This window comes from Schistocerca gregaria, chromosome 11, assembly GCF_023897955.1.
Source record: "Schistocerca gregaria isolate iqSchGreg1 chromosome 11, iqSchGreg1.2, whole genome shotgun sequence".
NCBI lineage: Eukaryota > Metazoa > Arthropoda > Insecta > Orthoptera > Acrididae > Schistocerca > Schistocerca gregaria.
This window is the reverse complement of record NC_064930.1, coordinates 134,731,185-134,746,256: the sequence shown is the minus strand read 5'-3', so window position 1 is coordinate 134,746,256 and position 15,072 is coordinate 134,731,185.

Genomic DNA, 15,072 nt, shown 5'->3' with positions numbered 1-15,072 from the left:
TAAGTGTGTTTCCCCATGACAGTGACATTTTTCAACAAGATAATATGTCATGTCACAAGGAGAGGAGTATGATGGAAAGATTTGAGGAACACAGTGGTCAGTTCCACTTGATGTGCTGGCCTCTCAACTTGCCATACATGAACCTGATCGAACACATCTGGGATACATTTGAACATGGCGTCAGAGCACATCTCCCCCCCTCCCCTGAATTTATGGGAATTAGGTGACTCGTGTGTGCAGATGTGGTGCCAACTTCCACCAGCGACCTACCAAGGCTTCACTGATTCCATATGATGATGCATTAGTTGCTGTTATCCGTGCCAAATCTAGGCATACCGGCTACTAGGTAGATGGTCATGAATGTTCTGGCTGATCAGCGTATACTTGCAGCTTGCCATCTTCATAGGATTCGTGCACATTTTATTTTATCTACATTAATTTTATGTACAGACTCATTCCATGTACATAGAGATCTGTTGCTCAATTTAGACCTATGAAACTAAACACATAAAATAAAAAAAAGAAGGGAAAACTAAACGTATTCAAAGATGGGCCTCAGACATTTTGCAAATTATGCTATTATCTAGACCAAAGTACTCACTGAAAAAAAGTTTCACCCATATGTAGCTGGACCTTGATATGATTACATAGTGGTGCAAAGATTGGAAGCTCGTTTTTAATGTACAGAAACATAAAACTGTATATTTGACAAAACAGAGTAAAGCAGTATCCTAGTCTCCAGCATGAGTGAGTCACAACTGGTATCAGTCAATTCATACAAATGCCTCAGTGTATTAATTTGTTGGGATATGAAATGGAATGATAACATAACACCGAGCATTATCGGCATCTTTGATTCACAGGTAAGATACTGGGCAAATGCAGTCAGTCTACAAAGGAGGCTGCTTACAAATCACTAGTGCACTCCACCTTAGAAATTTACAAAATCAAAATTTGATTTATTGATCCAGATTTAAGAATTTTCCATGCAACTGTTGTTGTCTTTTTATACACACAGTGTAGTCGCATAATAAGTAACAGATTTTGCACTTGTCAAAGTAATATTAAGCGATCAGCCAGAACATTATGACCATTGACCTACTATCAATACAAACTTGTCCAGACGGTAGCAGTGTCACCTGATGACAAATGGCTGCTCCTCAGACACATGCACAGTGCATGTCGTGTCAGTGTGCAAGCTGTCTGTGTGTAGAATGGGGAAGGCACACAATGCAACTATATTTGACCATGCGCAGATTGTGACAGCCCAGAGGCTCGGCACGAGCATTTTGGAAACTGCACGATTTGTCGGGTGTTCGAGGAGTGCTGTGGGAGTGTTTCCAACACTCAGCAAAAACAAAGTGAAACCACATCCAAATGTCATGGGGCCCATCATTACAGTTGTCGGACTTCATAGGCTGGGCAGACTGCTAAAACAGGACAGGTGGTGTAACTGACAACAGACTTTAATGCTAGGCAGAGTACATATGAGTCAAAACACACAGTAGACTGGACATTCCTAATGACAGGCCTCCACAGGCGACAACCTGTGCGTATGCCTGTGATAACAACATGACATCGGTAACTATGACTGGTATGGGTACATGCTGGACATTGGCGCAATGCCAAAGCACTGCAGGGTCTGATGAATTCTGATACCTTCTTCATCATGCTGATAGGAAAGTGTGAATCCATTCTCTTCCAGGAAAACATCACCTTGACACCTGTACTGTGAGATGGAGACAAGCTGGCAGCGACTCCACTTTGCTTTGGCGAATGTTTATGGCCGGCCGTGGTGGTCTAACGGTTCTAGGCGCTCAGTCTGGAACCGCGGGACTGCTATGGTCGCAGGTTCGAATCCTGCCTCGGGCATGGATGTGTGTGATGTCCTTAGGTTAGTTAGGTTTAAGTAGTTCTAAGTTCTAGGGGACTGATGACCACACATGTCAAGTCCCATAGCGCTCAGAGCCATTTGAACATTTTTGGACGTTTATGTGGGCATCCGTGGGTACAGTATAGCTCATACAAGGCCCTATGATGGCCAAGGAGTATCATACAGTGGTCGCAGACCATGTACAGCCCTCCATGACGATCACGTTTCCAAACAGCATGGCATTTTGCAGCAATATAAAACGTCTTGTCACAGGACCAGGAATGTGATGGAGAGGTTTGAGGAACATACTGGTGCATTTCAATTGATGTGCTGACCCCCCCAACTCACCACATCTGAAGCTTACCGAACACATCTCGGGTATGATTGAACGTGGTGTCAGAGCTCATCGCCTCCCTCCCCGGAATTTACATGAATTAGGTAACTTGTGTGTGTGCAGATGTGGTGCCAACTTCCTCCAGCGACCTACCAAGAACTCACTGCTTCCACACGATGATGCATTGCTGCTGTTATCCGTGCCAAAGGAGGTAGGGGGTCATCATGTTCTGGCTGATAAGTGAATATGGTTTAAACTAGGCATATGTAATATGCCCCCCATGAACCATAGACCTTGCCATTGGTGGGGAGGCTTGCGTGCCTCAGCGACACAGATAGCCGTACAGTAGGTGCAACCACAACAGAGGGGTATCTGTTGAGAGGCCAGACAAACGTATGGTTCCTGAAGAGGGGCAGCAGCCTTTTCAGTAGTTGCAGGGGCAACAGTCTGGATGATTGACTGAGCTGGCCTTGTAACATCAACCAAAACAGCCTTGCTGTGCTGGTACTGCAAACGGCTGAAAGCAAGGGGAAACTACGGCCGTAATTTTTACCAAGGGCATGCAGCTTTACTGTATGGATAAATGATGATGGCGTCCTCTTGGGTAAAATATGCTGGAGGTAAAATAGTCCCCCATTCGGAAATGAGACACTTAAAGTAGTAAAGGAGTTTTGCTCTTTGGGGAACAAAATAGCTGATGGTGGTTGAAGTAGGGAGGATATAAAATGTAGACTGAAAATGGCAAGGAAAGCATTTCTGAAGGAGAGAAATTTGTTAACATTGAGTATAGATTTAAGTGTCAGGAAGTCGTTTCTGAAAGTATATGTATGGAGTGTAGCCATATATGGAAGTGAATCATGGACAATAAATAGTTTGGACAAGAAGAGAATAGAAGCTTTTGAAATGTGGAGCTACAGAAGAATGCTGAAGATTAGATGGGTAGATCACGTAACTAATGAGGAAGTATTGAATAGGATTGGGGAAAAGAGGAGTTTGTGGCACAACTTGACAAGAAGAAGGGACCGGTTGGTAGGACATGTTCTGAGGCACCAAGGGATCACAAATTTAGCATTGGAGGGCAGCATGGAGGGTAAAAATCGTAGAGGGAGACCAAGAGATGAATACACTATGCAGATTCAGAAGGATGTAGGCTGCAGGACATATTTGGAGATGAAAAAACTTGCACAGGATAGAGTAGCATGGAGAGCTGCATCAAACCAGTGGTGGTGGTGGTTAGCGTTTAATGTCCCGTCGACAACGAGGTCATTAGAGACGGAGCGCAAGCTCGGGTTAGGGAAGGATTGGGAAGGAAATCGGCCGTGCCCTTTCAAAGGAACCATCCTGGCATTTGCCTGAAGCGATTTAGGGAAATCATGGAAAACCTAAATCAGGATGGCCGGAGACGGGATTGAACCGTCGTCCTCCCGAATGTGAGTCCAGTGTGCTAACCACTGCGCCACCTCGCTCGGTGCATCAAACCAGTCTCAGGACTGAACACCACAACAACAACATGTAATAATCATTGAATATAAATGCATCAGTCAGAATTAAAAAAAGGAGAAAAAGTATGTCTAACACAATTCACATGATGAGAAAAATATTTTGACCAATACAAATGAGATATGCTTGATATGTGTTGATCACTGAGTATAAATGCATTACAAAAATCAAGCACAACAGTATGGCACAATAACCAGTTTAATAAATGCTCAAATAATATAAAGGTCAAATCATACAACAATTTTATTATCTCAGATCATTTTTATTACATATTTTAAAGTCTCTACCATATAGAAAGCTTTTTGTTCAAGCCACTTTTCTGTAACTTTTCTGAACACATTCAGTGATGCATCGTGTGCTGTAGTTGGCAATATATTATGAGGGATGTACTGAAAGTAATTTTCATCATTGTTTTTAAAAGAGAAGATGGTACAGTAGGTGATACAAGCAAACATCATGTGAATCAATACTCATTACTAGTTCAATGGCAGAAGGGGTATCGGTGCAGAAGGAATGCCTGAGGTTCCTCAGCAAGGGATCAGCAACATGGCACACTACTACAAACCCTCATCAAACCCAAGTTCACCGTTCAATGAAAGAGACCAGGGCTCCGGTGTGATGGTGGTGTGCTCTTGGACGACAATGCAAAAGCACTCACAGCAAGGTTCACCCTGGATCAGATTCATCACTTCAGGTGAGAGAGATCTGACCACCAGGCCTACAACCCCACTGGTCTTTCAACTGTTCTGTGCATCAACAGCCACTCTCTTGGGACATCACTTTCAAACCGACACTGAGGTGGAGGAGGCTGTGCGATGATTCCTTGCATCTCAGGGCTCATATTGTACTTAAATATAGAGTCTCACAGTGTGTAGAGGCCTTGGTTTTCCTTGATAAGCATCAAGCAGCTGAGAATAAACAGAGATGCAATTGTTAGTATTTTGAGCTCTTTAAAGTGTTTCCCACATGATATGTGGTTTCTTACTCCAGCAATGCACCTATGACCTTTTTATGCCAGAGAAAAATTATTTTCGCTGCAGGGGAATTGCCCCATAACAAGATTGCATACACAAGGTGACTGTGAAAAAAAAACCATAATAAAGCATAATAAGAGTTCACCAGTAGCTTCTCAGCCACCCGAGTCCTTAGTTTACTTAGCAGGTAGGTGACTCGGGCTACATAGTTAAATTGAGTTTCCAAAGTTAATTCTGGATCAAGACGAATGCCAAGAATCTTAACGGAGGCACTATAGTTCTAAAAATAATATTTACAGGTTTAGAGTTGTTAATTTATTATTCATTTACTCTGAACCGTATAATGGATATTAGTTGCTCTGCACTTTTCTGCTTGTGTGCGTCTGAGGCTATATCAACTGTAACAAAGGTCGGTGTCATTTGCGTATAATATAGACTTACACTCCTGGAAATGGAAAAAAGAACACATTGACACCGGTGTTTCAGACCCACCATACTTGCTCCGGACACTGCGAGAGGGCTGTACAAGCAATGATCACACGCACGGCACAGTGGACACACCAGGAACCGCGATGTTGGCCGTCGAATGGCGCTAGCTGCGCAGCATTTGTGCACCGCCGCCGTCAGTGTCAGCCAGTTTGCCGTGGTATACGGAGCTCCATCGCAGTCTTTAACACTGGTAGCATGCCGCAACAGCGTGGACGTGAACCGTATGTGCAGTTGATGGACTTTGAGCGAGGGCGTATAGTGGGCATGCGGGAGGCCGGGTGGACGTACCGCCGAATTGCTCAACACGTGGGGCGTGAGGTCTCCACAGTACATCGATGTTGTCGCCAGTGGTCGGCGGAAGGTGCACATGCCCGTCGACGTGGGACCGGACCGCAGCGGCACACGGATGCATGCCAAGACCGTAGGATCCTACGCAGTGCCGTAGGGGACCGCACCCCCACTTCCCAGCAAATTAGGGACACTGTTGCTCCTGGGGTATCGGCGAGGACCATCCGCAACCGTCTCCACGAAGCTGGGCTACGGTCCCGCACACCATTAGGCCGTCTTCCGCTCACGCCCCAACATCGTGCAACCCGCCTCCAGTGGTGTCGCGACAGGCGTGAATGGAGGGACGAATGGAGATGTGTCGTCTTCAGCGATGAGAGTCGCTTCTGCCTTGGTGCCAATGATGGTCGTATGCGTGTTTGGCACCGTGCAGGTGAGCGCCACAATCAGGACTGCATACGACCGAGGCACACAGGGCCAACACCCGGCATCATGGTGTGGGAAGCGATCTCCTACACTGGCCGTACACCTCTGGTGATCGTCGAGGGAACACTGAATAGTGCACGGTGCATCCAAACCGTCATCGAACCCGTCGTTCTACCATTCCTAGACCGGCAAGGGAACTTGCTGTTCCAACAGGACAATGCACGTCTGCATGTATCCCGTGCCACCCAACATGCTCTAGAAGGTGTAAGTCAACTAACCTGGCCAGCAAGATCTCCGGATCTGTCCCCCATTGAGCATGTTTGGGACTGGATGAAGCGTCGTCTCACGCGGTCTGCACGTCCAGCACGAACGCTGGTCCAACTGAGGCACCAGGTGGAAATGGCATGGCAAGCCGTTCCACAGGACTATATCCAGCATCTCTACGATCGTCTCCATGGGAGAATAGCAGCCTGCATTGCTGCAAAAGGTGGATATACACTATACTAGTGCCAACATTGTGCATGCTCTGTTGCCTGTGTCTATGTGCCTGTGGTTCTGCCAGTGTGATCATGTGATGTATCTGACCCCAGGAATGTGTCAATAAAGTTTCCCCTTCCTGGGACAATGAATTCATGGTGTTCTTATTTCAATTTCCAGGAGTGTATATGGCATCATATTGGGCAAATAATTTACATAAAGTATGAAAAGCAAAGGCCCAAACAGAGAACTTTGTGGGACACCTCACGTGACACCCAGGGTGTCTGGTTTCTTTTTGTTGAATTCTACAATTTATTTTCTCTCGTTCAGATACGATGACAAAGATAGTAATTTACCTTTAAAACCATAAAAGTTAAGCTTTTACTATAGAATGCTGAGGCTGTCAGAATCAAAGGCTTTACTCAGTCCAGGAGTGTGACATTTACAGAAAGTTTGGATCTGAATGCAGACAAAGTGAAGGAAACATTTTCCACTGCTTTCACAGGCGATAATTCAGTTCTTAATCCATTCTGAGGATCACTAAGAATGTTGTTAACAGACAGATGCTTATGGATTTGGAGTCACATGCAGTACTCTACGCTTTTGATAGAATGGGTATTAGAGAAACTGGCCGATAGTTACTTGGACATGACTTATCTCCTTGTTGGGAAACAACCACTAATAAGTATTAAGTTTACAGGTAAACAGGATGGGTATGCCATTATGTCTCCTATTTTCTTAATTACAAAATTGGATAAACCATAAATGTCTTCTGCTGTTGAGCTCTTAATTTTGCAGCTGATTTCGTGATACTACTTACTTAGCATCTTTCCATTCATATGTAGGACAAATGTGTTCAAAATGTTGTAGGAAAAAGACAGCATCTTTTGGATCCTGATCATATTTATAATTTGATTCAGTTACTGTAGAGAAACTTGCATCAAAAGCATTAACAAAATAGGCATTCAATTCATCTGATGTGATATTAACTTTAAAGTCATCATTTTTATAATCCTTGCTTCTCCCCACTTCAGACTTTACAACATTCAAACCAGTTTACACTTTTTGTGGGACTTACTGGTGTAATCTTCATTCACCTTATATTTTGCTAACGTGATCATAATTTTTATATTGGGTAAAGGCTCAGTTTCAGCCACTTCCCCACCTATGGCCACTTTAATGTAATTAGTGTATTTTTAAACTTCTTTTGAATATCAACCAACCTTACAATAGCTTATTACAAACAATATGAAGTGTGTTATTCAATTAGATATAGATATTCTTTGTTTGTTCTTGTTTGGAGACAAAATTTTGTGAAAATGTCTGTGTTGAACAAGTTGAGTTTCATAGCGTTTTTATTTAAGCAATGCATAATCGGTTTTCCATATTCTACATATTTAAATAAAACACCACAGGAAATTTAATTTGTTGTGAGGTATGATTAAGTATTACAGTTAAACATGGTAAACCAAAAAAACATACCATCACACTTATGGTTCTCCATTATACCATGCTTGTGGTCATAAGTAGAGACAAGAATGTTTCCTGTTCTGGTCACTTTTAAAAATATATATAAAACATCTATAATACAGATTTGGTCTGCTAAGTAGGCTAATTTTATTTAAGAAGGCTTATTTAAGATATATGTTGAATGTTTACACCAAGACAGACCTAATCAATAATCTTGCCTGAGCAATTACAACTAGAGTTAGCATTACAAACAGTTGATAGTACCATTGTTTGCATCATTGACATTGGTGTGAAGAATATGAAATTGTATATTTGGCATTAATGTCATGTGACCTGGCATGTTCCTATTGTAGAATTTCAATGAAAGGTGGAGGTTCATCTGTTTATGCAAAAAAAGTTATTACATTTAAAATTAGAAGAGACCTTATAGCATTAAGTGAAACAAACATTATGAATTATCAGGTTAAAATAAGAGAAAACAGCATATCAAAGAAATTAATTGTATTCTATTTGTAGAGAGGTATCACAGGCAATACACCAATCAAACAATAAAAAATCTACAAGGTTAGATTAGATCTCAGTCAGTGGCCTTAAGAGATGTATTAACAATGTAAAACATCATTGACAGTAATAATTAATGAGTGTCTCAGGTCTGGCTGCTTTCCTGAACACCTTAATAAATCAAAACAAATAAAACAATCAATTATTGATAAAATTATTCAAATGGATAGAGAAAAAATCTACTTACCAAGTGGCAGCAGAATAAACACATAAAAGACTGTTGTGACTTGAGTCTTTCCTTCTCATCCCATATGGTAAGTCTCCCCTGACCTGCAGTTCTACATCTACATCTACATCTACATCCGTACTCCACAAGCCACCTGACGGTGTGTGGCGGAGGGTACCCTGAGTACCTCTATCGGTTCTCCCTTCTATTCCAGTCTCGTATTGTACGTGGAAAGAAGGATTGTCGGTATGCCTCTGTGTGGGCTCTAATCTCTCTGATTTTATCCTCATGGTCTCTTCGCGAGATATACGTAGGAGGGAGCAATATACTGCTTGACTCTTCGGTGAAGGTATGTTCTTGAAACTTTAACAAAAGCCCGTACCGAGCTACTGAGCGTCTCTCCTGCAGAGTCTTCCACTGGAGTTTATCTATCATCTCCGTAACGCTTTCGCAATTACTAAATGATCCTGTAACGAAGCGCGCTGCTCTCCGTTGGATCTTCTCTATCTCTTCTATCAACCCTACCTGGTGCGGATCCCACACTGCTGAGCAGTATTCAAGCATTGGGCGAACAAGTGTACTGTAACCTACTTCCTTTGTTGTCGGATTGCATTTCCTTAGGATTCTTCCAATGAATCTCAGTCTGGCATCTGCTTTACCGACGATCAACTTTATACGATCATTCAATTTTAAATCACTCCTAATGCGTACTCTCAGATAATTTATGGAATTAACTGCTTCCAGTTGCTGACCTGCTATTTTGTAGCTAAATGATAAGGGACCTATCTTTCTATGTATTCGCATCACATTACACTTCGCTACATTGAGATTCAATTGCCATTCCGTGCACCATGCGTCAATTCGCTGCAGATCCTCCTGCATTTCAGTACAATTTTCCATTGTTGCAACCTCTCGATACACCACAGCATCATCTGCAAAAAGCCTCAGTGAACTTCCGGTGTCATCCACCAGGTCATTTATGTATATTGTGAACAGCAACGGTCCTATGACACTCCCCTGCGGCACACCTGAAATCACTCTTACTTCGGAAGACTTCTCTCCATTGAGAATGACGTGCTGCGTTCTGTTATCTAGGAACTCCTCAATCCAATCACACAATTGATCTGATAGTCCGTATGCTCTTACTTTGTTCATTAAACGACTGTGGGGAACTGTGTCAAACGCCTTGCGGAAGTCAAGAAACACGGCGTCCACCTGTGAACCCGTGTCTAAGGCCCTCTGAGTCTCGTGGACGAATAGCGCGAGCTGGGTTTCACACGATCGTCTTTTTCGAAACCCATGCTGATTCCTACAGAGTAGATTTCTAGTCTCCAGAAAAGACATTATACTTGAACATAATACGTGTTCCAAAATTCTACAACTGATCGACGTTAGAGATATAGGTCTATAGTTCTGCACATCTGTTCGACGTCCCTTCTTGAGAACGGGGATGACCTGTGCCCTTTTCCAATCCTTTGGAACGCTTCGCTCTTCTAGAGACCTACGGTACACCGCTGCAAGAAGGGGGGGGGGGGGGGGGTGGGCTGGGTGACTTTCCCGAAATCTACCCTCTTTCCTAGACGTCTCCAGTCCTTTTTCTTCCCCCCTCTTCCTTCCCCTTCAAGCCTTCTGCCTGAAGAAGGAGCCTCTGGCTCCAAAATCTTGCAAATCACAATGGTCTTTTATGTGTGTTCTGCCACAGCTTGGTGAGTACATTTTTTCTCTATCCATTTATATAATTTAATCAAGCTAAAGTAATATTAATACTAAAAACAGGTGATGCAGAAAGAAAGCACAAAACCATAGATTAATATCTTTGTTATTTTGCATTTCCAAAACAATAGAAACCATAACAAAAAATAGACTAATGAATTATGTGAGTAAATACAATCTTCTCTACAATGAACAATATGGTTTCAGGTGCACGAGAAGTACACTGTCACTAGACATGGGCAAGAATGCAACAGGCATTTTCTTTAATTTTTTTATTTTTTTATCTATCAAAGGCAAAGCAATTGACACAGCTGACCACAGAATTTTATTACACAAACTAGAACTATTAGGAATAAGGGGCATCGCAAAAAATTGGTTTAAGTCACATTTGGAAAACTGGGTGCAAAGAGTTAAAATCTCATATATTTCTAAAAGATCGATAGTAAAACACTTATCAGATTTGAAATGGTAATGTTCTGCTGAATAAGTGCTGGGGAACATACAGACTATTTTCAAGATAGTCAAAAGAGCTATTGGAATAGTAGTCACAGGGCACACTAGAAATTTCGTTTCCATGTGAATACGTCTATCACAACATAATGTACATCACAAAAAATCTTACTCTGTACATCAAAAATAGCACAATATATACCATGGTACCAAATCCAGTCACTATTTACAAAAACTCAAAATAGTGTATTATACCATGAAATAAAACTGTACAATAGACTGTCAAAAGAAATAAAGGATGTAAATGAGCCCCACACTTTTAGCCAAAGGCTAAAACAAAATTTACTAAATAATAGCTATTACACTGAAAATGAATATTAAAATAACTATAGATAATAACATAATGTTCATGAACATTGTAGTATATAACAATTTTATGACATAATTAGAAAAGTAGGACTAAGCATAGGAGCTATAAATACTCTAAGAAGCATGTTTTTTTAATAAGAAAAACTGTTCAGACATTTGTTGGCATACTTACAATGTGTATTATTTTATGGATGAATAAATTACTCAATTAATCAATCTTAATTTATCTATCCTTGTAAAAGAGAAAAATATGCATCACAAATTATAAAAGTATAACAATTTTTGCTCAGGGTCAGCCAAGAAAATTTCAGTATTCTTCATGAAAAGTTAAAAATGTTAAAAATGCACTAGTGGCTATTGTTGAAGGAATGAAAGTTGCTACTGCAAGCAATTTGAATAATACTCCAACAACATTAAGAGATAAAATTTCTAGGCTATCTCTACAAGCTGTGGCTCACAGTTCATCTTAGGAGAAAAAAAAATTTTTAAAAATGGACTTGGATCTAGGTTGTTCCAACATGGGATTTACAGTTACTAAGACAATTCTCTACGTAAATGTGCAAAACGTTATTGAAAAAGACAGATTTCTGAAGTTCTAAGGCTGCACTGCAAACAAACAGCCTGGAAAAGTGTGATATCATGGCTTTCTTAAGAGACACAAAGTTTTGTCACAAAAAGATGCTGAATGTTAATGGAGCCTGAGCTTCTGTTACAAGGGGAAAAAATGAACTGGTGAGGAAATACCGTACAGAGATATTAATGTGGATGAAACTTTCTTCTGGATTCTAAAGGGAAATTAATCATAGATTGTTTCTGTGCCAAACATTACAACACTTTTTGTTGATTGTTTTTCTGTTCCATTCACTGTCAAATTCATTTACTTTATGCATATTTGTTTTCTTATGTGCTTGTATAAAGAACGAAGTACTTCCTTGCAAATTGGTTCAACAATTATTTAAAGCCCCAGTTTTATTATAATATGAAGTGACACAGAGAAATATGTTCTAAAGTGTTTCCATTATTATCTGGAAATCCCATGTGAAATTTTTTGTAGATAAAATATGGTCTGAGGTGCAAGATTAGTTTTGTGTTATTTCAATTTCACATAAGTAAACTACCTGAATTTTACTGACCAATGCGTTTCTTTTCGTACGAGTTACAGGCCCTGCTGCAGTAGGCAAAAGAAGGAAACCAGCAGAAAAATGCTTCTATCAGAGAACCAAAAATGTGAATGTTTTCCTTTTGATTTAAAAGACTGACTGAAAAGTGGGATATTAGCTGCCTTATTCTACCTACCTGAGCACATTTAACAATTTTCGCAAGCAAATGTATTTGCACTTTCTTATGCAGAGTGAAAAGAGGACAATGGCAGTGGCAAAGAGACAGAAAAGTAATAAATACTGGAAGATATGGACGATGGCAGTGTTATAGAAAGAGCAAAGGAGACAATAACAGTTCGAGAGAAAGAGAGGGACACAGTGGCAGTGGAGCATAATTGTCAGTGACAGAATAGTTGGGAAAAGAGTGAAGGAGAAGTGATCCACAAAACTACCATAAAATATCCTTGACACTGACTTGTTGTAGAATTTTAGAATATATCCTGAGCTCAAATATAATGAGGTGTCTAGAACAGAATGACCTCCTTAACACCAATCAGCATGGATTTCAAAATGTCGATCATATGAAACACAGCTCGCACTTTGCTCACATGACACACTGAAAGCTTTGGACCTAGGCAGCCAGACATATGCAGTACTTCTTGATTTCTGAAAAGCATTTGACTCCGTACTGCACCTACACTTATTGTCAAAAGTACAATCATATGAGGTATCAAGTGAAATTTGTGACTGGACTGAGGACTTTTTCGTAGGGAGGATGTCGCATGTTATATTGGATGGAGATTCATCGTCAGATGTAGAAGTAACTTTGGGTGTGCCCCAGGGGAGTACGCTGGGACACTTGCTGTTCATGTTGTAAATTAATGACCTTGCAGACAACATTAATAGTAAAACCAGGCATTTTACAGATGGTGCAGTTATCTATAATGAAGTACTATTGGAAAGAAGCTGCATAATATTCAGTCACATCTTGGAAAGACTTCAGTGTGGTGGAGAGATTAGAAACTTGCTTAAATTTTCAGAAATGTATAACAGTTCACTTCACAAAATAAATAAAAACTGCTGTATTCTATAACAGCAACAAGTCACTATTGGAATTGGCCAACTCATACAAACGCCTGGATGTAATACCTTGTAGGGATATGAAATGAAATGATCATAGTGGTTCAGTTGTGGGTAAAGCAAATGGTAGACATCGGTTTGTACAATTAGTCTACAAAGGTGATTGCTTAAAATTACATATGTGACCGATTCTGGGACTAACAGCCGATATTGAACATATAAAAAGTAGGGCAGCAAACATGGTCACAGGCTTGTTTAATCCATGAGAGAGTGTCACAGAGACACTGAAGGAGCTAAACTTGAAGACTCTTGAAGATGGACGTAAACTATTCTGAGTAACGCTGCTAAAAAAGTTTCAAGATCTGGCTTTCAATGATTACTCTAGGAAAGTCCCCATGTATTGCTCACATATGGACTGTGAGGATAAGATTAGAATAATTACTGCTTGCACAGAGGCATTCAGACAATCATTCTTCTCATGCTTCATATGAGAATGGAATAGGATGAAACCCTAATAACTTGTACAGTGGGTTGCAGAATATACATGCAGATGTAGAATTCTGGGGGTGGGGGAACAGAGAGAAAGTGATAGTGAAAGACAGAGTACATGATCATAACAATGAGGAAGAGAGAGATAGAATAGAATCTTTATTTGCCTTTGAATATGTTTTCCATACAATTGGCATCGTCAGTATGTTCAATACATTTTTTTGAAAATTACGATAATTACAATGACAGAGACATAATGACAATGAGGTGGACTGAATGAATGAGTGAGTGAGAAAGAGCAACTGTGAGTGGATGGGTGCTGGTATGAGTGACTTGAGCGATGAACTAGCAGGTGTGAGCAAGTACAGTTAGGGGAGCTTGTACGAGTTAGAGGGGAGTTGTGTGTTAAAACAAGTGTGAATATGTTTGCTTAAAAAAAAAATTGCGAAAATTTTTAAAGATGCTGAGGAAGGTAGAATAAGGCAACTGAGACCCCAATTTTCAATCAGTCTTCTAAATAAACAGGAACATATTCACATTTTTTGAGCTACAATAGAAGCATTTCTTTACTGATATGGATACGATGCTATATTATTGCTCACGAAACAGAAGAGACATGGGACAGTGGACATGTAATTAACCAGGCTGCAATACCTCAACATTAAGCAGTTCATTGTCCATTGTCCACTATCTCTCAATTATTGTGCATTGATATATCGTCCTACATTTATTATATTCACCCTGTATTTTCCACTGACAGACATTATTAGAAAATTCCATTAAAAGATTATGAAAATGGTGAAATTCTACTGAATTTCTTTCCAGTATTGAAATGTTAACTTTCACTGGCACCTCTGCATGTGCCTGCTGCAAACCAGGTTGGCTTAGAGGCGAATGGGCATAAAACCAATTCAAAAATACTGCAGGCAATTCCCACACAGTAGCAATTTTCCCAATGTTTGTTGAACTGGTACCAGCTACATAAAGTCAAGGGTGTATGCTATCACTTCTAACAGTGATGCCTAGTAGAAGCAATGTGGTGTTAAAACTAAAATTTGGGCTCATGATGCCTTTACATTACTGTATAGCACATTCCACTTTGTCTTTTAATGTACGAGTCTATTTTATATACCAGAAAATTTTTATTAATCCCTTTAAAAATTTCTCTCTGAACTTACAAAGAAATAAAAACATAAGACAAAATACGAATTTTATGAATAGACAATAATTTCTGGTGTTCGGTTTCTTTCTGAATAAATTTCAATCATATTTTTACTAGGCTTTACCAGTTCTGGCAAATTGTCACCTTCAGAAGC